This window comes from Dama dama, chromosome 12 (assembly GCF_033118175.1).
Source record: "Dama dama isolate Ldn47 chromosome 12, ASM3311817v1, whole genome shotgun sequence".
Taxonomy (NCBI): Eukaryota; Metazoa; Chordata; class Mammalia; order Artiodactyla; family Cervidae; genus Dama; species Dama dama.
In genome coordinates, this window is record NC_083692.1 from 18,899,153 (window position 1) to 18,926,202 (window position 27,050).

General features: G+C 38.5%; 1 protein-coding gene across 11 annotated transcripts in view; it reads left to right on the plus strand.

Moving 5' to 3' along the window:
• The first annotated feature begins 1,793 nt into the window (after positions 1-1,793).
• Positions 1,794-27,050, plus strand: part of NUMB (NUMB endocytic adaptor protein) — a 157,077-nt gene continuing 131,820 nt past the window's right edge. For 8 of the 11 annotated variants that reach the window (XM_061156724.1, XM_061156734.1, XM_061156728.1 and 5 more), the window contains exon 1: positions 1,794-1,887. The gene's annotated coding sequence lies outside the window, so the exon portion shown is untranslated. Of the gene's footprint in view, positions 1,888-2,097; positions 2,119-26,832; positions 26,855-27,050 lie in introns of those variants that run through there. The other 3 variants (XM_061156725.1, XM_061156727.1, XM_061156726.1) reach the window with 3 other exon arrangements.

Genomic DNA, 27,050 nt, shown 5'->3' on the forward strand with positions numbered 1-27,050 from the left:
TTCTTTTGTTATGGGATGTTAGTTAAGGCTTGCCTTATGTCTTGAATGCCATCCTATCATGGTCAATGTCTGGTCTTTCCTTCAATTGAATGATTCAGACATTTCTGCAGTTATTTTGGCTTTTCCGCTTTCCTTTCACAGTCTTTTTATGAGTCATTGAATTGAAGGGGAGGTTATTTCTAAATTGGAAGGTGAGGATGAGAGAAGGGGGAGGAAAGTTCTGGGAAAAAACTAGGAAAAGACACCTTACTGTTATGTAGAGTTACTGGAGGAATAATTTCCCCTTAGTTTGGTGATAGAAGTATATAGTTTATTTAAATGACTAAAAATACATGTTAGAAAATAGACAATTTTTTTCTTTGGTGGGGAGATAATGAACCACACAGTTTTACACTTCTTGTAGCTTGCTGAAATAGGACAGAAGGGTAAATAGAAGAGATATGGAACAAAGAGTTAGCAGGAATAAGAAAGGGGCAAGGTCTAGTCTTGGTGCCACAGGAAGTCCCCAGTCATAAAGGGATGCTTAAGGGGGAAGTATCCTTGAACTTTCCCAATCCATTCTTGAGTGTATGTTTCATGACCCATTGAGTTTACATATGCTGGGTGGAGTTGTGAGGAAGGTACATTTATTAAAATCTGATTTAGAAATTGAAAGAGTAATTAGGCCAGCATTTTGCCATTCAGGAGCAAGAACAGTGGGTGGAAGTGAAAAAGAAAAGCAAAAAGCTGAAATGAAAAAAAAAAAGGATATACATTTCTAGGAGCACAAGTTTTTATAGCAACATCAAATTTCTCAAGAGTGCCTACTGTGATTTGTACCCAAATGAATAAAAACGCAATAATTTATTCTAGTGCATTGTGCCAATATGAGAAAAGAACTGCAATTCATTCAACGGTCCTAATTTAGACTGCTAGGAAGAGAGGTTTAGAAAAAAAGACAAATTGTTAAGTATCTGACACACATCTAGTAGAGTTATTTAAGAACGGCTGAGCATAAAAATCAAGTTGCAGAGAGCCGAATTCTCTTTTCCAGAGCATCACAAGGGTAATCTGTGGCCCATTTAGTCCAAACTTGCTGGTGGCTGCCTGGTCATTTCCCAGAAGCCAGCCATGAGTGAGTCTGGAAGGGGGAGACCTCGTAACACGCTACTTCAATTTATTAACTGCAACCAAAGTGGACTGACTTCTGCTAAATAAACGGTTGTGCTTTGCCCTTTAGCATGGAGACTTCTGGAAAGAACGTCAAGGAAATTGGGCACCATAGGACCTCAAGGGGAAATTTTAATCTATATAGAGCGTTTCTCTCACCGAGTTGTAATCGATTTTTATACACAAATTCTAATGTTGCTGTTTTGTGTAAGTACTACCCTCTGGGTAAGCTGGCAGTGATAAGCTTCTCCTTATTGGGAGAAAGTTGGAGAAAGGCACGAGTTTACAGTCACCTCTACCACAAAGAGTTAATCCTTCCCGTCGGATTTGAGCGTCAGTCCCTTCCTCGCTTTCTACTGCGCAACCAAACTGTGCCCAAGCTCGAACCAACCGGAGCCGACCATCCTTTGCCAGTTGACTTAACAGACACTTGCGGTAGCCTATCAGAACTTTGAACTGTCCAACCATCAACCAATTACAACTAAAGCTTAGTCTAGGACGCTCCAGGTCCGGGAGGGGGCTAATACCGGGTCAGGAAAAGGGGCGGTAAGGAAGCTTTGACGGACGGGTAAACTAAACCAATAAGAGCAGAGAGCTGCCGCCCCACTATCCAATCGCGAGGTAGGAAGTGTGAAATGGGGTGGGACTGTTGTCATGGGGGAGGTGGAGGCGCTAGGTGGCTACTGGCGCCCGAGGTAGAGAGGCGGGGGCGCTGGAGTTGGTCGGCGGCAGCTGCAGGTGAGTTCGGATAATGCGGGCCTGAGGTCTGGGGGCCGTCGCGGGGGGTGGGGGTGGAAACTCCATCTCGGCGCTCCTGAGGCGGAAGCCAGCCGGAGGGGGGCCTCGACAGCGGGTCCAGCCCGGCCCCGGACGGGGCCAGGGCGGGGGCGGCGACGGCGGCGAGTTCGCCCTGACTGGGCTGGTGGGAGAGCCGCCCGGCTCCTGCGGCAGAGTTCGTAGTGTGGCAAGGTAGGCTGCGGGGCCGGACCCAAGCGGGTCAGGCCAGCAGGTCCCTCGGGACGCCTAGCTGGTCGGGTATGGGACACTGACCGGCAACCGGTGCGTGTGAGGGGTAGTTTCTTTGGGAGATAGGAGCATCTGGGGTCCCGGAGAAGGGGGTGACCGGTTACGACCTGGTCCGAGGGACGCGGTGACTCGGGAATACTCTGGACACCTTTAGGTGTGCGGAAGAAGGGGGGAACCCGGGAAGTCCGGGAGCGGCCCGAGCGGAGAAAGCTGGGGAAGGCGTGGGGCGGGGGCGGGGGGGGGGTGGTGACTGGGAGTGGCCCGGGTCCGAGGGAGAAGGGAGGCCGAGGGCGGCTGGGATCCCCAGTGAGGGCGTCGAGGAAAAGAGGCAGGGAGGGGGCTGGGGATTCTCCTGAGAAAGGCGGCCATCCGCGAGAGCAGCGCTGTGGGAGCTCTGGCGGGGCTTCGGTTGGTCGGACCGCTGGAGACCTTGAACAGCCTGGGGAGGGACGGGAGCGCCCTGCCCCCCACCGCTGGTCTGCGATGGGAGATACTGGGAACTGGGTGTGTGAGGATCCCCGGGAGAGCAGAGTTTTGGGGGGGGGGGGAACCACCAACAAAACCTCGAGGGGGTAGCTCGGGTTTGAGAAGTGAGAGGTTTAGCCGAGTGAAGTCCTCTCAGTTGGGGATTTAGTCAAGCAAAATGACTCGGGGGGTAGGCGGGAGAAGTAGTTTCCTTGTAGGAAGGGAGTAGGAGATAGGGCATCGTAGGAGGGAGCGAGAAAGTTGCTCAGGAAGAGACTAGTGGTCTTGCGGAAACTGACCAGGACAGTAGGTAACGAGGAATAACATGGGGGCCTTTAATAGGTTCTAATAACTTCAGAAATAGAAGAAACTTCAGCTGCATAATAATACTAACATGCCATCTAGGGCCAGAGAAAGGGTTCTCAAAGCAAGGTTGTGACTTGCATTTCAGTGCTTTAGGAAAGAAATGTTTAAGACGAGAGCAATCATGTTAGAAAATAAGGACATGGACAAGATGGGGAATTTGAATGGGAAAAAAGGAGGAGTAGCTGAACTAAAGGAGTAGGACCGGGACTTGATCAGGAAGAGGAGAGGCATGAAGAGGCAGGTAGGCTTACTTTCTCCAAATTAGAAATAAGTTTGAATTCTGGTTCCGCCACCTAGCTTCGATAGCTTAACCTCTCTGTGAAGAAGTTTCATCTGTATAATAAGGATAAGGATACTTCCTACTTCTTATGGTTGTTTTTTTTTTTCCACGTGAATTAATATCTGTGGAACTTTGAGAATAGTAACTGGCACAGAATAAGTCCTATATACTGGATTTTTTACAAATGTGTAGAGAATGAAGAAAGGCTTGAATTCTTTAATGCGTCGTTCTGGAACTTTAACTGGAATCACCTGGAGGACTTGCTAAAATACAGACTGCTGGTTCCATCCAGAATTTCTGATACTGTAGGTATCTGGTACTGTAGGGCCTGAGAGTTTGAATTTCTCTCAGGTGATACTTATGTTGGTCAGGGGAACATTAAAATGTGGTTCTTAAAAGAACCACTTGCTTTATTGAAAGTAGTAATAATGTAGCAGGGGATTCCTTGGTGGCTCAGTGATAAAGAATCCACCTGCCACTTCTGGAGACGCACGTTGCCATCCCTGGGTCGGGAAGATCTGGAGAAGGAAATGGCAACCCTCTCTGGTATTCTTGCCTGGGAAACCCCATGGAGAGAGGAGCCTGGCGGGCTACAGCCCATGGGGTCTGAAAAGAATCAGACACGACTCAGCGAATAAAACAACAAAATAATGTAGCAGCCTTAAAATACCTGTCTACCTGCTAGACAGGTAGAAGCAAATTGAAAAAAAAAAAAAATCCTAATACTCTACAAGGGATACCCTGTTTTGTTGTTTAGTTGCTAAGCCGAGTCCAGCTCTTTTCGACCCCGTGGGCTGCAGCATGCCATACTCCTCTGTCCTCCACTATCCCCCAGAGTTTGCTCAAATCCATGTCCATTGAGTTGATGATGCTTGCTATCTAACCATCTCATCCTTTGCTGCCCCCTTCTCCTTTTGCTTACCCTATTTTAAGCCTGTGTTTTTTGAACTGGATGATACTTTATTAGTAACTATAAAGTCAATTTAGTGGGTTACCACCAGCATTACAAATAAATGAAATAGGACAGAATTGACTACTATTACACATGGCAAGGAAAAATATTGTTTTTGGAAATTTTGCTCATACATGTCCGCCAGGCTCCTCTGTCCATGAAATTCTCCAGGTAAGAATACTGGAGTGGGTTGCCATTTCCTTCTCCAGGGGATCTTCCTGACCCAGGGATCGAACCCAGGTCTCCTGCATTGCAGGTGGATTCTTTGCCATTTGAGCCACCAGGATGACGTACATGTGTGTACTAGGTTACAATGTGAAATGTATTTTTTACACTAAAAAGAGTTTGTAAAACTGTTTTGAGCTATGGAGTGCAGTAGAAGTGATGTTCCAGTAGGGACATCCAGAAACTGGGTTTATTATTTGTTTTTCTTTTTGTGGTATTTCTTTCTCAAGTGGTGATACTTTCTGTTAAATTTCTTAGAGTTGATGATTTGGTTTCTCCTGTGTTTGCTTTATCATACTGTGTTGTGCTTCTTTTTAGAAATTGAGAATACTTGGCATGAGTACTGAAGGGTATTTGAGGCAGAGAGTTGAAATTGAATGGTGTTTCTCAGATGTGGTCTACTTTTGTTTCACTCATGCCCTCTTCTTTAGCTTTTCTTACCAGTATACTGTAAAGCACAGTCTATAAAAAACCTAAGTATACACAGACATATTGACAGTAAACAACTAATACTGAAAGAGACTGGTTTGAGAAAAGTTCATGTGTAGAAAGTAAGTAAAAACCAAATAAGACACATTTCAGAAGAGAAAAGCAAAAGGGTGTTTCCTTTTTAGAGAGTAAAGGAATTTTTAAGTTTTTCATGGCCATTCATACAAAATATATACTATAAAAGCATTTTTAAGAGAACCAAATATACTTGTGTATTTTAGATTTCTAGGTTTTTGAAGAAAAATGGTGATAATACTGGACAATTAAATGCACCTGGGATAGAGTTTTAACTACAAAGTAGTTTATTAAGTGGGAGCTTTTGTTCCGATGGTTTTTCCCCTTGAGAATAATCTTGATGTGGCATATGTTGTAAGTTTAACTTGTTTGAGGGACCTAAATGTAATCTACATACTTATTTAAAGCTATATTGAGAATATATACGTATATATTTTGCTGTTCTTGGTTTGATTTTTTTTCTATAAGACTAGATGGTTTATATTTAGAAAGAGTTAATTTATATCTGTTTTAATGGATGTAAGAACAGAGAAAGCAGTATTGAAAACAAAGAGATTCTTACAGCTCTCTTTAAGATTTTTATTCCAGGAGATTTATGTAACCCTTTCATTAATGTTTTATGAAATTGTGAATAAACTTTTGGTGTAGCTTTGCATCAGGAATTTTAGATTTTTCTCTCTCTGAAAAATTTTTATTTGTATTTCATTTTTTTAATATTAAAATTTCAATCTTTGAAAAAAATTTCAATCTTTGGAAGGTCACAAAACATGTAATCATTGCATATTTGAGTTGAAACACATAGGTACTCTTTTCATAAAACAAATTTACTAATTTTTGTGACCAAGGTTGCAAGGATGAAAGCTTTTAAATTCCTTGCATTAAGTTAAATGAAGTATCCCTGCCACCAGAATGGTTGTTCTTTAAGTTATTGTACAGTTGGTAGGCACTTTTATGTAGATCATTTGGTTCTTTACTAACTGATGAAGAATGTAAAATCTTTAATAGAGTGTGGGAAAAATGTAAAATTCATTCTTCATAGTTGTGGACATTAGTTTGATTACTTGCTTTTTGATAAATGGACTTTATTCAGTTGACTTACTATTTACCCATAATTTAATCATACTTATCTACAAATTGCTCTCATTGCTCAACCCTTTTTACAGTGAGATTTGTTAATCTGTTGAAAAAAATGGTGGTTTTTAAATCCCAAAGAAACTGCTTTTGACTGTACAATTTAGTGAGGCTTTTTTTTCCCATTTCAAAGAATATTCATGTAAATTATTTTTACAAGTGGAAGTTCAATTAACACTAGTTAATTAAGTTCATTTTCTATTTCAGTAAAGTTTTGTCTTTTATATGTAGCTTCTGATATGTTTTCTCTGCTTTTTGCTCTCCAAATACTCGTACAATAAATCCCAGTGGAGATGTGCTACCTGAAAATCTGGAGTTCTGTGAAAGTGCAAAAATCCCAGTGTCTGGTTGCTGGTTTGCTGGGAGAATTCCTTTTATCAGAAAAGTTCCCTAGGTAAACTTACTAACTTAAAAAGAGGTCTTTTAATAGAGTACTTGGAAAGCTGCATTTTATTTTGGACTTGTCAAAATACGTATGTTGTGTTTAATAAATTTTGATTTGTATGGAATGGATCTGAAATTCTGCCAATTTCTGAACTCTGATATATGTTTCATTGGTGGGGCTGGGGAGAAAGGATATAGTTGTACTCCTTACATTAAAAAACATTTTTTTGCTATCATATTTCTTTATCTTGATATAATGATAAATCTTTTATTTACAAAGAAATACAATTTTTTGAAAATAAAGACCAATTTATTTGCAAAGAAAATTTATCTTCAGTAATTTAACATATTAGAAATCTCATTAAAGGCAAATTCTGTATAAGGCATTTTAGGTTGTTTGTTCAGCTATGAAATAAAAGTACTGACAAATAGGATGTCTTATCATATTGCCATATATTTTTGAGAATATAAAATATGCACTTGGAAATCTTAGGGCAAAAGGAGGTTTGAGACTAAGGAGAATGAGGAGAATACTGACGTGTTTGAGGAGGAGTCTGGTGGATCTGCAGGAAGTATGTCTAGAGGAGTGAGCCATTCTTGGCAGTTTTCCTAGCGTGACATATGTAAAGGAGGTTGATCCTATTTGCAACACTCTCGCATGGACATATTTTTTGTCCTGCTTGTTAGAACTCTTCCTTTGTTGTGTTCCACTCAGGAAAACATGTCAGAATACAAATGAACACCCTGAGAATTGCTAGTCCTAGGGTGGGAACCTGGGCAGGGCCATGTGGATTTAGGAGGCAGGGTACTTGACTCTGCTCTCTAGCTCTTGGGAATAGGTGCCCGACAATACTGGGCCGTGCCTTCCCACTTGTCCTTTCCAGTGGAGTCTGGGGTTAGGCAGGAGGAAGACTCCAGTCTTCTTAAATGGGTGAACCAAGGAGTTGCTGAATAATTGACTTTCAGCGCCTTCCCTTTTTCTCCCTACCCAAACTCTTTCTCCCTACTTGCTTGTTGCTACCTTACATTCACGAGCAAAGTCTTGAGTTCTCTGATTAGATAGCAAAATATTAATTATGGTAACCTGTTTATATTAAAGTTATATAGTTAATTAGAAAAATGATTATCATCAGATTTTTCCAGTTTAGTTAGGGAGGAAAAGGGATTTAAAGCTGTAGAACACTTGCTTGGCTCCTGAATAAAGACGAAGTCAGGAACACAGAAAAAAAGCAAAATTCACATCTTTTAAGATTGACTGCCTTTGACTTCAGAAAAGTAAAAGATGCTTCTGACTTTTTTAATCAGGAATTTTAGCTCCCAGTATTATTTAATAAACTTTTTTCAACCTAGAATCTCACAGAACAGCCTGATGATCACAGAAGTACATTTGTAACTACCATATAGAGAAATTGAAAAAAGTATCATTTGTGTTCTGAGGAAGAATGATAGGATAGAGAAAACCCAAGTTCTGTGATTGTTTGACCATGCTTTTGAACCCTGGCTCTGTCATTTACTAATTGACTAATTAGGCAGTAGGCAGTTTATGAAATCTTTCGTAGCCTTAGTTTTGTCATCTATAAAATGGAGCTTGTAATATCCTCCTTAACTATCCTGATAATGAGAATTAAACAAAAAGCATTTTTTGTAGTACCATGCATATAGTGGGCACTCAACACATGATAATGTTAATAATTAGTAATTATAGCAATCTTAGCCCTTTATTAATATCCCAGATACTGTGATTATAAGCAATGTGGTAGTTAGAAAAACAGGAATTGATTTTACAATTTTACATGTATTTTAAGTATTTACAATCTTTGTTTTTGTGGTTGGTTTACATGGGGTAAAAGGCTAATTTTACATAGGGTAATGAGGCTAATATTTTTTTATGTGGTCACAGGTTGTATCTCCAAGCATATCATCTGATCCTCTTCTGTCTGAGTTTTGCTAACATTGTTGTTCAGCTGCCTGGTCGGTCTCACTCTTTGCGACCCCATGGACTGCAGCATGCCAGGCCTCCCTGTTCCTCACCATCTCCCAGAGTTTGTCCAAGTTCATGTTCATTGCATTGGTGATGCAGTCCAGCCATCTCATCCTCTGATGCCCTCTTCTTCTGCCCTCAGTCTTTCCCAGCATCAGGGATTTTTTCCTAATAGTGGGTGCCATTAACCCTGCTACTGGGAAAAAAAGGTGAATGTTGTAGATTTAATGACTTAAAATTTGTTCTAAATGCTTGTTAGAAAGGATCAGTTTATCTTCCCTTATAGTTAATACATTACTCTTCTTGATTCAAGTTGAAGTAGATTTTATTTAAGTTAAGCCCTGTACCTTCCTTAGTTAAGGATTTGGTCAAAGGGAAAGAAAAATCTTTTTTCACATGTAGAAAGCTGTTAAAAGCTATATTATCTCTTAAATTGTCTCTGATGAAAGCAGCTGTATAATTTCCATAACTTTCATGACGTTACAGGCTTTATTTTAATTTCATCAGTGAACATAGTTTTTGAATAGTTAATTGTTTTAAAGAGTAGCTTCATTCTTTTTTCTTTTTTTTGGCAGGGGGAGTGGGGGGGCTGCCCCTCGTGGCTTGCAGGATCTTAATTCCCTGACCAGAGATTGAATCTAGGCCACGGCAGTGAAAGCACTGAGTCCTAGCTCCTGGATAGTCAGATTCATTCTTATTTTTGAAAATTATTTATTATTCGTAGTATGAAGGGATGTTTCCTATGATAGCAGAGTCTTTCTTACCCTTGCAGCGATTATAGTACTAAATACTGTATTGGGTATATTGGCAAGAAAATGAACTATAAATATCTATTTATATGACTAGTGGGGCGTCCCTGGCAGTCCAGTGGTTAAGACTCTAGACTTCCAGTGCTAGGGGTGTGGGTTCGATGCCTGTTTGGGAAATTAAGATCCCACATGCTGGACAGCATGGCCAAAAAAAAAAAAAATTTTTTTTTATGACTGGTCATCATTTCTAAAAATGTTAACATATTTTATCAAAAGCTGTTGATTTCTTAATGATCCCTGCCTTGATATTCTAGCTTAATTTTAGAAACCATATGGCTTGGTATGTTATCATATTGGTGAGGGTTTTTTAAAAATTTATTTTGTGATATTAGATTTAATCTTCATAAAGTTGTAAAGTTTTTGAAGTCACAACTTTATCATTTTTGGTATTCTCTGGGATACAAATATACTGAGTGAATGATGGGGAGACTGACTGCGAGTTGAATTTATAACATCAACTAAATTAACTTTGATTGGCCGAGTTCAAATCCAGCTCTACTTCCTTAGGCAAGTTAATTTAGTTTCGGTTTTCTCATCTGTAAAATAAATCACTTTGAGAATTATGAGATAATTTGTGTAAAGCATTTAACAGTATTTAGCTCGTAGTAAATACTTAGCAAACCATAGCTACTGTTGTAAGGATACAGGATTGCAGATAGGAGGTAAAGTGAACAAAGCAGATAGGAGGCAAAAGATTTTTCTTTTTTTTGCATGGACTGTAAAAGAATCATATATTAAATTGAACTATGATACTAGACATTAAAAGCAATCTTGAATTCTTGACTCTGTTGTCTTATTTTTAGTTCCGTCAACCTGTGGAAAAATTTGAATCTTTATTTTAAATCAGCTGTATTTTTTGCCATTATTATGGCATGCAGATTAGCATTGTTTTAACTAATCCCTAAATTTTTTGGATTATGAAGTGTAGCTAAGGAACCAATTAGACACATTTTTCATTAGACTTAAGTTTAAGATAACGTTTAAATACTGTATCTCCTTGGCATTGACTTTTTTTTTTTTTTTGGCATTGAATATTTTTATTCGCAGTTCTTAATCTGTTGCCTGCAACTCTTTGGATTGAGGGGTGGGTGTTTTCTGTAGTTAGTAAAGCACTCTCAAATCCATTTGCTCATCAAATATTATCTGTAGACAAAAGTAATAAGTTCTAAATACCTGTATGCGTTGTACTTACATGTGCTGTGTACTGTGTACCAAGTCACTTCAGTCCTGTCTGACTCTTTGCAACCCTGTGGACTGTAGCCCACCATACTCCTCTGTCCTTGGGATTATCCCAGGCAGGAATACTGGAGTGGGTTACCATTTCCTCCTCCCGGGGATCTTCGTGATCCAGGGATTGAACCCAAGTCTCTTATGCATCCTGCATTGGCAGGCGGGTTCTTTACCACTAGTGCCACCTGGGAAGCCTTACACTTATACATATGTTTAACATTTATTACTTTGTATATCTATACATATGCATATACATTATATTTGAAGAATTGTTCTTCAGTAGCAAAGTCGGACTCTTTGCGACCCCATGGACTGCAGCACACAGTCTCTGCTGGAGTTTGCTTAAACTCATGTTCATTGTGTCAGTGATGCCATCCAACCATCTTATCCTCTGTCGCCCCCTTCTCTTGCCTTCAATCTTTTCCAGCATCAGGGTCTTTTTCAATGAGTCGGCCCTTTGCATCAGGTGGCCAAAGGATTAGAGCTTCAGCAACAGTCCTTCCAGTGAACATTCAAGGTTGATTTCCTTTACGATTGACTGTTTTGATCTCCTTGCAGTTCAAGGGACTCTCAGGAGTCTTATCCAGCACCACAATTTGAAAACATGAATTCTTCATCACTCAGCCTTCTTTATGGTCCAACTCTTATATCTGTACATGACTACTGGAAAAACCATAGCTTTGACTGTATGAACCTTTTTGGGCAAAGTGATGTCTCTCTTTTTAATACACTGACTAGGTTTGTCATAGCTTTTCTTCCAAGGAGCAAGTGTTTTTCAATTTTCATGGCTGCAGTCTCCGTTAGCAGTGATTTGGGAGCCCAAGAAAATAAAATCTGTCACTCTTTCCACTTTTCCCCCTTCTATTTGCTATGAAGTGATGGGACTGGATGCCATGATCTTTGTAGTTTGAATGTTGAGCTTAAGCCAGCCTTTTCACTCTTCCTTTATCACTCTCATTTAAGAGGCTTTTAGTTCCTCTTCACTTTTTTAGAGTGGTATCATCTGCATATCTGAAGTTGTTGATATTTCTCCTGCAGTCTTGATTCCAGCTTGTCATTGATCCAGCCTGGCATTTTGCATGATATACTCTGCATGTAAGTTAAATTAGCATGGTGACAATATACAGCCTTGGCAAACTCCTTTTCAGTTTTGAAGCAGTCTGTTGTTCCATGACCAGTTCTGACCATTGCTTCTTGACCTTAATACAGGTTTCTCGGGAGACAGGTAAGGTGGTCTAGTGTTTCCATCTCTTTGAGAATTTTCCACAGTTTGTTATGATCCACATAGTCAAAGGCTGTAGTGTAGTCAATGAAGCAGAAGTAGATGTTTTTCCGGAAACCTCTTGCTTAATTTGTGATCCAGCAGACGTTGGCAGTTTGATCTCTGGTTCCTCTGCCTTTTCTAAATCCAGCTTGTACATCTGGACATTCTTGGTTCACATACTTTTGAAGCCTAGCTTGAAGGATTTTGAGCATTACCTTGCTAGCATGTGAAAATGAGTGCAGTTGTACAATAGTTTGAATATTCTTTGGCATTGCCCTTCTTTGGGATTAGAATGAAAACTGACCTTTTCCAGTCTTGTGGCCACTGCTAAGTTTTCCAAATTTGCTTGACATATTGAGTGCAGCACTTTTGACAATGTCATCTTTTAAGATTTTTAAATAGCTTAGCTGGAATTTTGTCACCTCCACTAGCTTTGTTCATAATAATGCTTCTACTGCCTGCTTCATTTCACACTCCACGTTGTTGGCTTTAGGTGAGTGAACACACCATTGTTGTTATCTGGGTCATTAAGACCTTTTTTGTGTTTTTTATGTTATTTTACGTATTCTTATGTGTATTCTTGCTACCCCTTCTTAATCTCTTCTGATTCTGTTAGGTCCTTGACATTCTGTCATTTACTGTGCCCATCCTTGTGTGAAATGTTCCCTTGGTATCTCCAGTTTTCTTGAAGAGCTCTCTAGTCTTTCCCATTCTACTGTTTTCCTCTATTTCTTTGCATTGTTCACATAAAGAAGGCTTTCTTATCTCTCCTTGCTATCCTCTGTAACTCTGTATCAGTTGGGTATATCTTTCCCATCTTTCCCTTTCTCCTTTGCCTTTCACTTCTCTTCTGAGCTATTTGTAATGCCTCCTCAGACAACCACTTTGCCTTCTTTCATTACTTTTTCTTGGTCACTGCCTCCTGTACAGTGGTATGAGCCTCTGTCCATAATTCTTCAGACACTTTGTCTACCAGATCTAATCCCTTGAATCTATTTGTCACTTCTACCATATAATCATAAGGAATTTGATTTAGGTCATACCTGAATGGCCTAATGGTTTTCCCTCCTTTCTTCAATTTAAGTCTGATTTTTGCAATAAGGAGCTCATGATCCACAGTCAGCTCCAGGTCTTGTTTTTGCTGACTATATAAAGCTTTTCCATCTTTGGTTGCAGAAAATAAATCAGTCTGATTACAATATTGACCATCTGCTGATGTCCATGTGTAGAGTCATCTCTTGTGTTGTTGAAAGAGGGTGTTTGCTATGACCAGTGCGTTCTCTTGGCAAAACTCTGTTAGCCTTTGCCCTGCTTCGTTTTGGGCTTCCCTGGTAGCTCAGCTGGTAAAGAATCCACCTGCAATGCAGAAAAACCTGGTTCAATTCCTGGGTTGGGAAGATCCCCTGGAGAAGGGATAGGCTACCCACTCCAGTATTCTTGAGCATTCCTGGTGGCTCAGTTGGTAAAGAATCCGCCTGCAATGCGGGAGACCCCGGTTCTATCCCTAGGTTGTGGGAAGATCCCCTGGAGGAAGGCATGGCAACCCACTCCAGTATTCTTGCCTGGAGAATCCCCATGGACAGAGGAGCCTGGCAGGCTACAGTCCATGGAGTTGCAAAGAGTCGGACATGACTTCAGTAACTGAGCACAGTGCAGCATTTTGTACTTTGAGGCCAAACGTGCCAGTTACTCCAGGTATCTCTTGACTTCTTACTTATGCATTCCGATCCCTTATGATGAAAAGGACTTCTTTTTTGGTGTTAGTTCTAGAAGGTCTTGTAGGTCTTCGTAGAAACGTTCAGCTTCTTTAGCATCAGTGGGCATAGACTTGGATACTGTCGTGTTGAATGATTTGCCTTGGAAACGAACCAAGATCATTCTGTCATTTTTGAGATTGCACCCAAGTAGTGTGTCTCAGACTGTTTTGTTGACCATAAGGGCTACTCCATTCTATGGGATTCTTGCCCGCAGGAGTAGATGTAATGGTCATTTGAATTCAGTTTCCCACTCCTGTCCATTTTAATTCACAAAGTCCTAAAATTACATCCAATTTGAAGAATAGTAGTGAAAGTAGTGTAGTGAAAGTGTTAGTCTCTCAGTCGTGTCTGAGAGTCATGTGACACCACGGACTGTATATCCCATCAGGCTCCTCTGTCCGTGGAATTCTTCAGGCAGGAATACTGGAGTGGGTAGCCAGCCATTCCCTTCTCCAAGGGATCTTCCCAACCCAGGGATTGAACTTGGGTCTCCAGCATTACAGGCATATTCTTTATCATCTGAGCCACCAGGGAAGCCTAATTTGAAGAATATGTATATTCAAATAAATGTTGAGATGAATTTTTAAAATTTTCACTTTATAAGGCTAGACTGAATTCATAGGTAGCCTTGGTTATTTTGACTCCTCCATTTTCTGGCTGAAAATTCAGGTATTACTAGGTAGGGATCAGTTAATATTTTGACTTTTAAAAAACTGCCATCATACTAAAAGCTCTCAGCCTACTTTTTCTACCCTTTTCTTACCCAAATGTATCATTTCAGAAACTTCTCTTCCCCCAAAATGGCATATACCTTTTAAAAAATACAGGTGTAATTGACATGTAATGAAATTGCATATATTTAAAGTAATAGTTTCATGAGTTTTTATCTATTTACATACTACAATCAAGATAAGGAATATACCAGTTTAAAAGTTTCCTTGTGCCCTATGGCTAAGGTTTACCCTTTGGTAAACCATCTCTCCCTTTCCACACTCAGAATAATAATCTGCTGTCAGTATAGTTTGCATTTTCTAGAATTTTATGCAAAGAGAATTGCATGGTGTATACTCTTTAAGAGGGAGGTCTGGTGTCTTTCACTTTGTCTAGTTAACTTGAGGTTTATCTATGTTATTTTGTGTATCAGTAATGTGTTCCTTTTTGTTCCTGAGTAGTGTTCCAATATGTGTCACAATTTTTAAATTATTCTGCTGTTGATAAGACATGGGATTGTTTCCAGTTTCTGGCTATTCAAATAAAACTATGAACATTCATGTACAGATTTTTGTTTTAGGAACATGTGTTTTCGTTTCTCTTGGGTGTATACCTAATAGTGGAGTTGATGGGTCATAGGTTCAGTCAGTTTCCAAAGCTTCTATAATTTACATTCCCACTAGTAGTGGGAATGAGCATTCTGACTTCACATCCTCACCAGCACTTGTTATTATCTCTTTTTTGTAGTCATTCTAGTAGATGTGAAGTAATAATTCATTGTGGTTTTGTTTTGCATTCTCCCGATGGCTGTTGATACTGAGAATTTTTTTTGTGGGTTTATTGGACATTTATTTGTATATCTTTGAAATATTATCTATTTGGATCTCCTGCACATGTTAAAAAATGGAATTGTCTTTTGTTATTGTGTTTTTAGTTATGAAAAACTTTTATATATGTTCTGGATACAAGTCCCATGTTAGATACGTGATTTGCAAATATTTTCTCCCAAGATGACTCGTATTTTCACTTTCTTAGTGGTGGCCATTGAAGCGCAAAACCTTTTTCATTTTGATATAGCCCTGTCTTTGTGCTTTTGGTGTAATAATCTAAGAAACAATCGCCTAATTCAAGGTCATGAATATTTATGCCTGTGTTTTCTTCTCAGAGTTTATATAAATTTTAGCCCTTATATTTAGTTCCATTTTGGGTTAATTTTTGTGTATGGTATGGGGAAGGGGCCCAACTTAGTTTTTTTACTTATGGTTATCCAGTTGTCTCAGCACCCTTTGTTGAGACCATTACCTTTTGTTTATTGGCTTGTTAGAAAAATTTAATAAAACTTTCTGCTTTGTTACTAATTCTTTGAAATAGCAATTTGTTGACTTTTTGGTCTAGTGGGGCAGAGGGAAGCAGCTTAAAGTTGTAAGAATGGGTTATAAATGAACCCGCTGACTTAACTATATGATTGTCAGTTTCATCCTTTCGTTACTTTATACTTGAGTATTAAATGAAATTCAGCTGCCATTTTTCTGCTTACTGGGCAGTTTTGTGCACAAAGTTCTACAGAAACTTCGGTGCTGGACCATTTAATGGAAATCGGGGTTAGGTTTCAAACACGTGACATAAAGGAAGAAAAGCTTCTGTTACACCTTTTCCTTCTTTAACTCTCCTATCCTGTTACCTTTTTTATCTTAAGAAGACTCTTCTTTTGGATTATTAACACATAGCCTTTTTCTGAGGGAAGATCAAGTACTAAGGCTTTTTTTTTAAAGTTGGAGATCGAAGGAATGTTCTATAATGACGATTGAAAACACTATAGAGAAATTATAAGTATTTTTATTAGCCTTGGTAAATTTAAAATTCAGAATTAACATCAGAATCAAAGTTTCCTTTTCCACGTAATCCTAGTTGAAGGTTAGAAACATGGTATTTTTCTTTCATTTAAAAAATCATGAAAATACAGTTATTTTACAACTTGTGAGATTACTTACCGTTTTGAAAGAAGCTTATTCTTTACTTATAGAACATTTGACTCTAAACTGGGTTTTTAAGTTTTTCCCTATGTTTTAAGAGGCATTATTTTCTTTTGGAGGTCTTACAAGCAAAGGGAAAAGTATACATCTTTTACAGAGTATTTAAATATTACGTGTCTCATCTCTATTTGTAGAGTTCTGTTTCTTTAGAATATGAGGCCAGTATTTTGCCAAGTAAGAGCTAATTTCCTGGGAAATCTGGTTGCTGGCTTGACTTCTTGCTGTGCCTTTCCCTTTTTTGTTGCTTTATAAAAGAGCAGAGCCCAGTCCTGTGGAAAATCACTAAATCATCGAATTATTTTCCCTAGCTCAAATTAAGCATGATTGATATATATCTGCATTGTATTGAATTCTGTAACTTTTTCTTGTTAGAGATTTGTTAGCATACCTTGAAGGACTTTGACTTCATTTAATGAGTTGGCTGCTCATATCTGAAATAACACTTATCAGTGTGTTCCTTTAACGAATGTTCTTATCTTTCTGTTGGGTTTTTTTTTTTCCTCTCTCTCCAGTAGACGTAGTTAGTGAGGGGTAACACTGGTGATCTTATAATAAAATCCAAACAGTTATGAAATGTAATAGTAGTTTCTATGATGTTGGCCTCTAATTATGATTTTTTAATGACATTGTTTCTAATTTTTCCTCATTGCATATTTTACTGTATACATACATTTTTAAGCTGCTTTCATTAACATACATTTTAATATTATTAGAATAATTTGAAAACAGTTTAAAACAGCTGAAGAATATTCCAATAATGGATGAATTTGTCATTTATGCAACCAGTTTCCATAGTGTTCACATTTAGCTTGCTTGTTGATTTCCAATTATTATGAACAAAACTTCAGTGAATATTGCTAAACCCAAATCTTTGTCCACATTTCTATATTTTTAAGATAAATACATTTGAATGGAATTGTTAGGTCAAGTTATACATTTCTTAGAGCTTTTAGGAGAGCAAAACATTGCATTGTTGCTCTCCAGAAAGGTTGTACCAATTTACATTCCCCTTAGCAGTATGAGACTGAGGTACGTATTTGCCAGCATTGTTATTATTTTAAAATATTTTAAAGTATTTAAAATGTTAATATAAGGAGAAAATAGTAACTGGTTTCTTAAATTTGTGTTTATTTGATCTCTAGTAGACTATTTTAAATGTGACCATTAGCTTTTAAGTGTCTCCTTTAAGTGCAGTTATATTACTGTTCTTTGTCTTTATTTTTTTCGTTTTCTGAGTGGGCTCCAGTTTTTACATGGAATCTAAGAATAATATTCAAAGCAGGATAACATTCAAAGCTGTGACTTAATTTATATAAATGATCAGTGAAAGTTGTTTAGTGCCCTTTCAATTTAGTTCTACCCTGTGACTACTTTCTGATTTTGCCTGTTTTTGAATTTCATATAAATGGAATAATACCATATGTACTCTTTTTATCTGGCTTCTTTTGTTTAATGTGTTTTTGAGATTCATTTTGTTTTGTACACTTTTATTATTAAGAAAACCATAACCAATAGAAAATTATAGCAATGGTATACCCTTTTAAATAAAATGTCATTAAAGCATTCTCTAAACCACAATTTGTTAGCTATTTAATTTACCTCAAGTCCAGGTTGTATCTAAGACATCATTTCCGTCACAGTAGCCATTTAAAGCCAGTCTTCTTTCTTCTTTTTTTTTTTTCCATTTATTTTTATTAGTTGGAGGCTAATTACTTTACAGTATTGTAGTGGTTTTTGCCATACATTGACATGAATCAGCCATGGATTTACATGTGTTCCCCATCCCGATCCTCCCTCCCACCTCCCTCTCCATCCCATCCCTCTGGGTCTTCCCAGTGCACCAGCCCTGAGCACCCGTCTCATGCATCCAACCTGGGCTGGTGATCTGTTTCACCCTTGATAATATACTTGTTTCAATGCTGTTCTCTCTGAACATCCCACCCTCGTCTTCTCCCACAGAGTCTAAAAGTCTGTTCTGTACATCTGTGTCTCTTTTTCTGTTTTGCATATAGGGTTATCGCTACCATCTTTTTAAATTCCATATATATGTGTTAGTATACTATATTGGTCTTTATTTCTCTGGCTTACTTCACTCTGTATAATGGGCTCCAGTTTCATCCATCTCATTATAACTGATTCAAATGAATTCTTTTTAATGGCTGAGTAATATTCCATGGTGTATATGTACCACAGCTTCCTTATCCATTCGTCTGCTGATGGGCATCTAGGTTGCTTCCATGTCCTAGCTATTATAAACAGTGCTGCGATGAACATTGGGGTGCACGTGTCTCTTTCAGATCTGGTTTCCTCAGTGTGTATGCCCAGAAGTGGGATTGCTGGGTCATATAAAGCCAGTCTTATTTCTATATGTGGGTAATTTCTGGAGGAGTACTCTACTCAGGATGAACATGCACCAAGAATGCATGAGAAAAAAAATTTATATGTGCAGCTACACTTAAGAGTTTCCATAGGAGTATCACTTAGTAAAACCCTGGGATTTATTTGCCTTTTAAAAGCAACCAATGAAAAAATTTATCAAAAAAGTTTATATTGTGGCAAGAAAACTCAAGAGAGTTATTTTAAAAAGTGAGGTTATTTTCAGAATAAAAATGATCTTCAACTAGGGATTGTTTAAAATGCAGTTTGAAATGAAACAGAATTTGAAGAAAATAAAAATAAGACATTCTCTATGCTATAGCTCCCTCAGTCATGTCTCACTCTTTGCAACCCCATGGACTGTAGCCTGCCTCTGTCCATGGGACTTCCCAGGCAAGAATACTGGAGTGGGTTGCTATTTCCTACTTAAGGGAATCTTCCCAACCCAGAGATCGAACCCTGGTCTCCTGCATTGGCAGGTGGATTCTTTACCGCTGAGCCACCACGTGCTTTACATGCACTAATTTAATCCTCATATTAATCCCTGCTAGAATATGTACTGTTATTATCCTTACTTTCCAGTTGAGGAATCTGAAGCACAGAAGTTAAGCAACTTGCCACAAATCATAGAGCAAGTGGTGGACTCATATTCTTACCCTCAGTGCTAAAGAAATTAAATCAAATGCAGTGAATTTTACTTTCTTTATAGAATGTGTGGTAGTGCTGGTCAGAATTTAAACTGGGATTTCTAAGTTTGCAAATAGACTCTTCACCAGTCTCTCTCTCTTCACTGTCAGTACTCCTGTCATGTATCCCAGGAGGGTAATTTATGGAAGGAAAGTATTATCTGAATAAACAGATGGTGGACAACCCTAGTAACCTGAGATTGAGTGCTTTACTAGAGAAGATGCCATTTCTCTCTGTACCTTAATTGAGTCTTGGAATTGGAGCAACTATTTTTGGATGGTTTTCAGCAGTGTTTGTTTAACTGGTCTTTGTGAAAATCTCTAAATGTAAATGTTTAACATCTTCTGGAAACAAACCGAGTAAGATATGAGGTAGATGGAAATTGTGCTTGAAAAATGTTGGGCCTAATAACAGTACTATTTAAAATACTTGATATTCATAGATATTTATGATATGTTGACACCAGAATCGCAGTTCTTAAAATTGTTTTCTTTCTTTCTGAATCCCTTGCATACTGACCCATGTAACTTTTCCTTGAACTCTTCTTTGTCATTGGTTTGGGTTTAGACAAGGTTAATCTTTGAGTGGAGGGCTATATTTTTAGCCAGTTTCTTTGAAAGGAGGTTTGGAGATGGAAGAAGATGAAAGAAGTATTGGCCTTTTCCTTCACTACATCTTTTGTGGCTTCCTCCACTTTTGACTTGTGTCTGTTGATATCATGGATAACTTGAAGTTGGGTTAGATGGGAACTGTTTTGTGTGTATTAAATGAGAGAATGTAAATTCTTGAATGAATAAATCATTAGATACAAGTTTTAATTCCTGTGTTACCACACTCTGTGATTTGGCTGCATTTTAATTTTTCTAGGTCTTTGTTTTCTTCTTTAATAAATTGAAGGCATTGAGGAATTCCCAGGTGGTCCAGTGGTTAAGATGCCTCACTTCCAAAGCAAGGTTTAGTCCCTGGTCGGGGAACTAGGATCCCACATCCCCCCGCCCCCCACACCAAAAAAAAGTGAAGACATTGGACTAGATGCTGTAAAGTTTTTTTTTTTTTGGTGCTGAAATATTTAAATTATTCTAAAAATTACACCGAAGGACTTCTCTGGTGTTCCAGTGGCTAGGACTCTCTGCTCCCAACGCATGGGACCCGGGTTTGATCCCTTATCCGGGAACTAGATCCCACATGCCCCAACTAAGACCTGGTACAGCCAAATAAATAAATAAAAAATAAAATTATAGTGAATAATACAAAGATTATAATTCAGTTTTTTCATATAGAAAATTAGTAGTACCAACACCACTTACTGAGTAGCATCCATTCTTCATTGATCTGTAGTGAGGATCTTTTTATTTTTTGGCTATTCCTGGCAACTTGTGGGATCTTAGTTCCCCAACCTGGGATTGAACCTTGCCCTCGGCAGTGAAAATGCCGAGTCCTAACCACTGGACTGCCAAGGAATTCCCTACAGTGAAGATCTTTGAGTCATATGTAATGTTCTGTATACACATGGGCCTGTTTTTATACTCTCTCTATTTGCCTATCCCTGAGCCAGCACTGCTTTGTCTTTATTTACTGTAGTTTTGAAATAAATTTAGGTATCTGGAATGGTGAGGCACCATAATTCTCCCACTTTATTATTCTTTAAAATTATCTTGATTCTTCTTCTCTCTGTTAGTCTTTAAAATTTTTTGATTTTTTGTATAGTACTGTGATAGACTTCCCTGGTGGTAATACTCTTGGTAATCAGTACCTTCATATTGAATGTGTAAAATGAACAACAGCCAGTTATATGCTATAAAGCTTACGGATAACAGTGTCACAAGTTAATGTCAGTAAAAATAGTGACTCTTGACTTTTGAGAATATAAATAAAATACTTGGCGTTTCCTTGTAGAAATGTTTAATTAAATTACTTTGAAATTTAGTCTAGGTCTAGTATTAAATATCTTGGATACTCCCCTCAACTTCCTGCCCCATTCCATGCTCCTTTTGATTACAGTTTGGAAAGAGTAAGCAAGATTTTTGAAAAATTGTTGTTTAGACAAATAGTTTAAAATCACTTTAAAAAAATCATAAATTTCACATGAAATTGATGAAATATGCTTTATGAGCACCTTTTACTTTAAAACTAATTGTCTATATAAGCTCCATCATTTTGAATTTAGACCTGGAAAGAACATTAGTTTTCATTTACTTGAAAATGCTTCATATTTTCATTTTATAGTGGATAAAGTTGAGTTCTGTATCACACACTGAAAATTTTGTTTCCATTTCCTAACTACCATCATCAAACATTGCAATAGACCTCTAGTTGCTCATGCTCTTAATCTACTCTCTTTATATACTCTATACTTTCTCCTTTTTTCTCTTTTCATTGAGGTTGTTTGGTCTGTTTTGAGTGCTTTTTCTCTGTTATCCTTCCAAGCCTAGTAGAGCCATCTCCTTACCTAAGGGCTTTCTTATGCATGACCTTCTCTACATTATATCTCTTCCTTTTTTTATTCTATAGCGCTTTGTACCAGTGTTGTATGGCATATTGTCTGTTTTGCATTATAGTTTGGTATACAGCCCCCTCCTTCTACCCCCAATTAGATTATGTACATATTGGGAACAGGATCCTAGTTACTTCAGCTTACTCTTTGTAAGTCCCACAGTTTCCTATCATAGTTTCTTTTGTGTAGTGTGTCCTTAGTAGTGTTGGAATTGAGTTAATTTAATAATCTCTGCTTTTATGGAGCTTATGGAGTAGTAGAAGGAGGTGCACAATAAGAAGATAGATAAATACATAGAAAAATTGCCATTTGAAAATAATAGTATGTTATTATGAGAGAATAATAGGGGAACCAGTTTTGGTCTTGTTGGTAAAGGCCACACTTAGGGTTGACATTTAAGTTGATATGAAAAATTCAGAGGAGCCACCATGAGGAGAGTTGGAGGAAGAGCATTTTGTACATGTGGGAAGACTAAAGCAGGAAGGAACTTGGATTTTTGAGAAACTGAAGTGAGGCTGGAACTTAATGAATGTGAGGAAGAATAGTTTGTAAGATGAAGTTAGACATAAAGAAGCCAGCTTGCAGAGTGCCTTGTAGGTTGCTGTAGGAGGGTTTGAATTTGTTCTAAATGAAATGGGATGCCATTGAAGGATTTTAAACAGAGGATAATATAAATATGCTTTACACTTTAAAAAGATCCTTATGGCTACTATCTGATAATTGGATTGTAGAGGAAGGGAGCAAGAGGGAAAGCAGGAAGAGCAATTAGAATGGTGGAAGTATAGATAGAAGTGGATGGATTTAAGATAACATTAGAATTTTTAAGATTTACCAATGGGTTACATGTGAAGGAGAAAAAGGAGTAAGACTCAAGGGTTATTCCAGATTTCTGGCTTGGTATTTGAGATAGAAGAGGACTGGGAAAACAACTTTTTTTTTTTTTTTTTTAATTATTAAGAGGATGAGAATAATTGTTACGGACCTGTAAAATTTCAAGAGACACCTAAATGATAACTTTGGGATATTGGAAACTGAAGTTTAAGGAGAGGCGCTAGTGGAAATTATTGTATAGATGAAATTTAGAGCTGTGAGGAAAGGGTGAGATCAACTGTTTGGTTCTCAGCTTGAAGGAACTCCAAATATAGCTATCTGGTGAAGAAGAAAAAGTGATTGTTATGTAGGGGGAAACCAGGATTTGTCATGTCATGGAAACAAGAGAGGAGAGATTTAGTGCTCATTTGAATTACCAGAATGGAAATGATTGGTGATCTTGTGTTTGTTGTTGTCTGTATGTCCCTCCAGATTCACTCTTGCGCTTTTCTTTCCTGCTTTGTGGCTCAGAAGGCTGCCCTCTACTAATTGCATTACTCAGGCTTCTTTGCCTTCTGAGTGCAGGTTGCATTCAACCAGGAGCTGACTGGGTTCAGTTTGGCGGAATGTTACAAATTTGATTGTGGAAAGAACAGGAAACTTTCATCTGATAGCTTCCATTTTCTTACTAAAATTGTCAAAAGAGTTGGGAGGAAATGGAGAGAAAGGGAGAAATGTTTAAGAACTGAGGAAAAAGTGTAAAGCAGCAACTCCAGTGAACTTTCAGAAGCAAAATTGAAACTGGACAGGACCCTGCAGGGCCCTGTCAGGTGCAGAGGCCTGCCTGCCTGTGTCCCCATTTCTTCTTTGTAGGAAAAAAGCTTTTAGCCTCCTCAACCTTTCCTGTGTTCCAAAGGGCAGATTCAAACAGTTGCTCTTTGGGGGATGAAGAAATGCAGAAAGAAGCCACAGTGCAGCAACGGGGCAGGGTCCTGGTTCCTCTTCAGAAGATGTGCATAGCATTTAGATCCATCTTACGTCTGAGTTCTGCGGGAACCAAGGTCCTCCACCCAGTGGAGTGTGGTAACTTCAGTCTAAGCATAAGCACGTGGACCCCAGACTGATTGGAGCCAGAGGCTGATGATTGAGATTTGTGGAACACCACCCTGTTATGTCATCACCAACCAGTCAGAAGAAGGTCACACACCTGATAGCCTTTCCTTGTAAATTTTACTTATAAAAATTCTTCCTTGAAAACCATCAGGGAGTTCAGGCCTCTTGGGCATGAGCCACCCTATCCTCCTTGTTCAGTCCTTGCAATAAACCTTTCTTCACTCCAAACTGACATTTTGGTTTGTTTGACTTTTCTGTTTGTCAGGCACACCAACTTGGTTGAGGTTGTTAAGTGTAAATTTATGACAGTAACCATTCTGCCTGGATATATGATTTTCTTCAATATTCCATTGCTCTGCTGCAATCACAGAGAAAGCTGGAGTTTTGCTAGGAGAGTGTGAAGGAGAGAGAGATCTGACGAACACTAAGTTGAGTTCAGGGAGTGATTATATTGATGGACTGTGAAATCTAAGATAAATTAAAAAAAAAAGAGGGACTTGCCTGGAGGTCTGGTGGTTAAGCCTCCACGCTTCCATTCTAGAGGGCATGGATTTGTTTCATGCTTGAGGGTGCTAAGATGCTGCATGCTGCACAGTGTGGCCACACGAAAAACAGCGTGAAGCCAGGAGATTGATAGGGAGAAAGTGGTGGGTTTTATGAATAGGTTCTCTTATTAAGAACTAAGAATTATTTCTGATGGCCAGTTGAACAAGTGAGTTGGGAAGAGCAAATTTTTTTATTGTGTCTTTCTCATTTATGTTCCAAATGACCAGAATTTGTGCAGACTTAACCACTTGGAACCTTTTATTCTCTTTTAAAATATTTACTAATTTATTTGGTTGCATCAGGTCTTAGTCGTGGCACACAGGATATTTGATCTCCGTTGTGGCTGCAGGATCTTTAGGTGTGGCTGCGGGATCTAGTTCCCTAACCAGGGGTCGAACCCAGGCCCCCTGCATTGAGAGCGTCAGGTCTTAGTCACTGGACTATCAGGAAAATCCCTGGAACCTTTCGTTCTAAGTAGACAGTTTAAACCTGCATTCTAGCCAGACTGAAGTATGTGCGCGCGTGCACACACATGCACACAGAGTTAATGACCTATGGAGCTTATGAATGTGATTTCAAACATGACATATTTTAAAGTTTTTAAAATATCTTTTTTGTCTATTTGATAAGTACAGATATTTCTCAATATGAATAATACTTATCAAATTAACTTCCTTTGTTTACTTCTACTTTCTATAAATAGGACACAGGAAGATACTTTTCTTCTGGTAAACATCTGGATCTATTTAGAATCTTTCTATGAAATTTGTGATGTAAGATCTAAACTTACCTTTCCTTAAAACCTTTAAAAAACATATTCATTATTGGTATTTGTTTAGATGCTAAATTGTGACCAACTCTTTTGCGATCCCATGGACTATATAGCCCTCCAGGCTCCTCTGTCCATGGGATTTCCCAGTCAAGAATACTGGAGTGGATTTTCATTTCCTTCTCCAGGGGATCTTCCTGATCCAGGGGTTGAACCCACGTCTCCTGCGTTAGCAGGCAGATTCTTTACCACTGAGCCACCTGGGAAGCCATTATTGATAACAGACTTTTGAAAAATAGTTTGGCAGGTTCTTGTTGTTCAAGCACTAGGTCGTGTCTGACTCTTTGCTACCTTATGGACTGCAGCACAGCAGGCCTCCCTGTCCTTCACTATCTCCTGAAGTTTGCTCAGACTCATGTCCATTGAGTCAGTGATGCCATCCAACCATCTCATCTTCTGTCATCCCCTTCTCCTCCTGCCTTTAATCTTTCCCGTATCAGGGTCTTTTCCAGTGAGTCAGCTCTTCACATCATGTGACCAAAGTATTGGAAGCTTCAGCTTTAGCGTCAGTCTTTCTAATGAATATTTCCTTAAGGATTGACTGGGTTGATCTCCTTGCTGTCCAAGGGATTCTTAAACATCTCCTCCAGCACCACAATTCAAAAGCATCAATTCTTTGTCACTCAGCTTTCTTTATGGTCCAGTTCTCATATCCATACATGACTACTGGAGGCTCTTAATATATAGTTAAACTTACACTTACCATAATGATCCAATAGTTCCACTCCTAGGTATTTATTCAAGTGAAATAAAAGCTTGTAGTCATGGAAACCTATATATGAATACCCCAAACTAGAAACAAACTGAAATGTACCTTACCTGGTGAATTGATAAACTTTGGCACATTCATAAAAATGAAATACTGTTTGGTAGTGCATACATCACCATGAATGGGTACCAAATAAATTATGACATTATGCTAAATGAAAGAAGCCAGACTCAAAAGGCAATATGATTCCATTTTAATGATATCTTAGAATAAACATAACTAAAGGGACAGAAGACTGACTAGTGGTTGCCAGGGTGTGGGGGGACAGTTTGACTGCAAAGGACAGAAGGGAGTTTTTGTGGTGGTCTCTATTGTCTGTGTGTATTAGTCACTCAGTTGTGTCTGGCTCTGTGTGATCCCATGAACTGTAGCCCACCAGGCTCCTCTGTCCATTGAATTATCCAGGCAAGAATACTGGAGTGGGTTGCCATTTTCTCCTCCAGGGGATCTTCCAGACCCAGGAATCAGACCCAGATCTCCTGCATTGCAGGCAGATTCTTTACCATCTGAGCTACCAGGGAAGTACACATTGTCTGTATCTGTTCTATATCTTGTTTGTGGTGGTGGTTACATGTCTATGTGTTTTTCAAACTCACAAGTGCACACTCAGAAGTGAATTTTAGTATATATAAATTATACCTTAGTTAAACTTTTAGCATGTAAAATGTCACCATATTAACAGATATTTTGGAAAATATCTCAAGAAAATGTAGTTTGTTTTTAAGAGTTTGCTTATGTAACTTTTCGGGAGTAGAGAGTGGTGGACAGGCATCACTGGTATTTGTAAACTTATTTGAAGCTCTAGGAAACATGTACGTGCTGAATTTGCATTTGGCAAACATTCTTATTGTAAGTGTAAAAGAATGAATGTTATAACTAGTAAAGCCTAAGGGACTTAGAGTGTCTTTGCTTTACAGATAAAGAACCTGAAGCCTAAAGTCACACAGCTGCTTAGTGGCAGAGGTAGGTCTAGAATTTAAGTGGTGCATTACTAATTTGATGCTTGTTTTACTAAAACACTTTTTATTCTGAGTTATTTTTTCTAGAGACTATTTTAAATTCCCTTTCAGAACTTTTCAATTGTGTCATCTTTGAGCTGGAAACCACTCCCTTCCTAGTGGTAGGAAAATCCTGTGTCTGGTTGATAATAGGAAGGCTA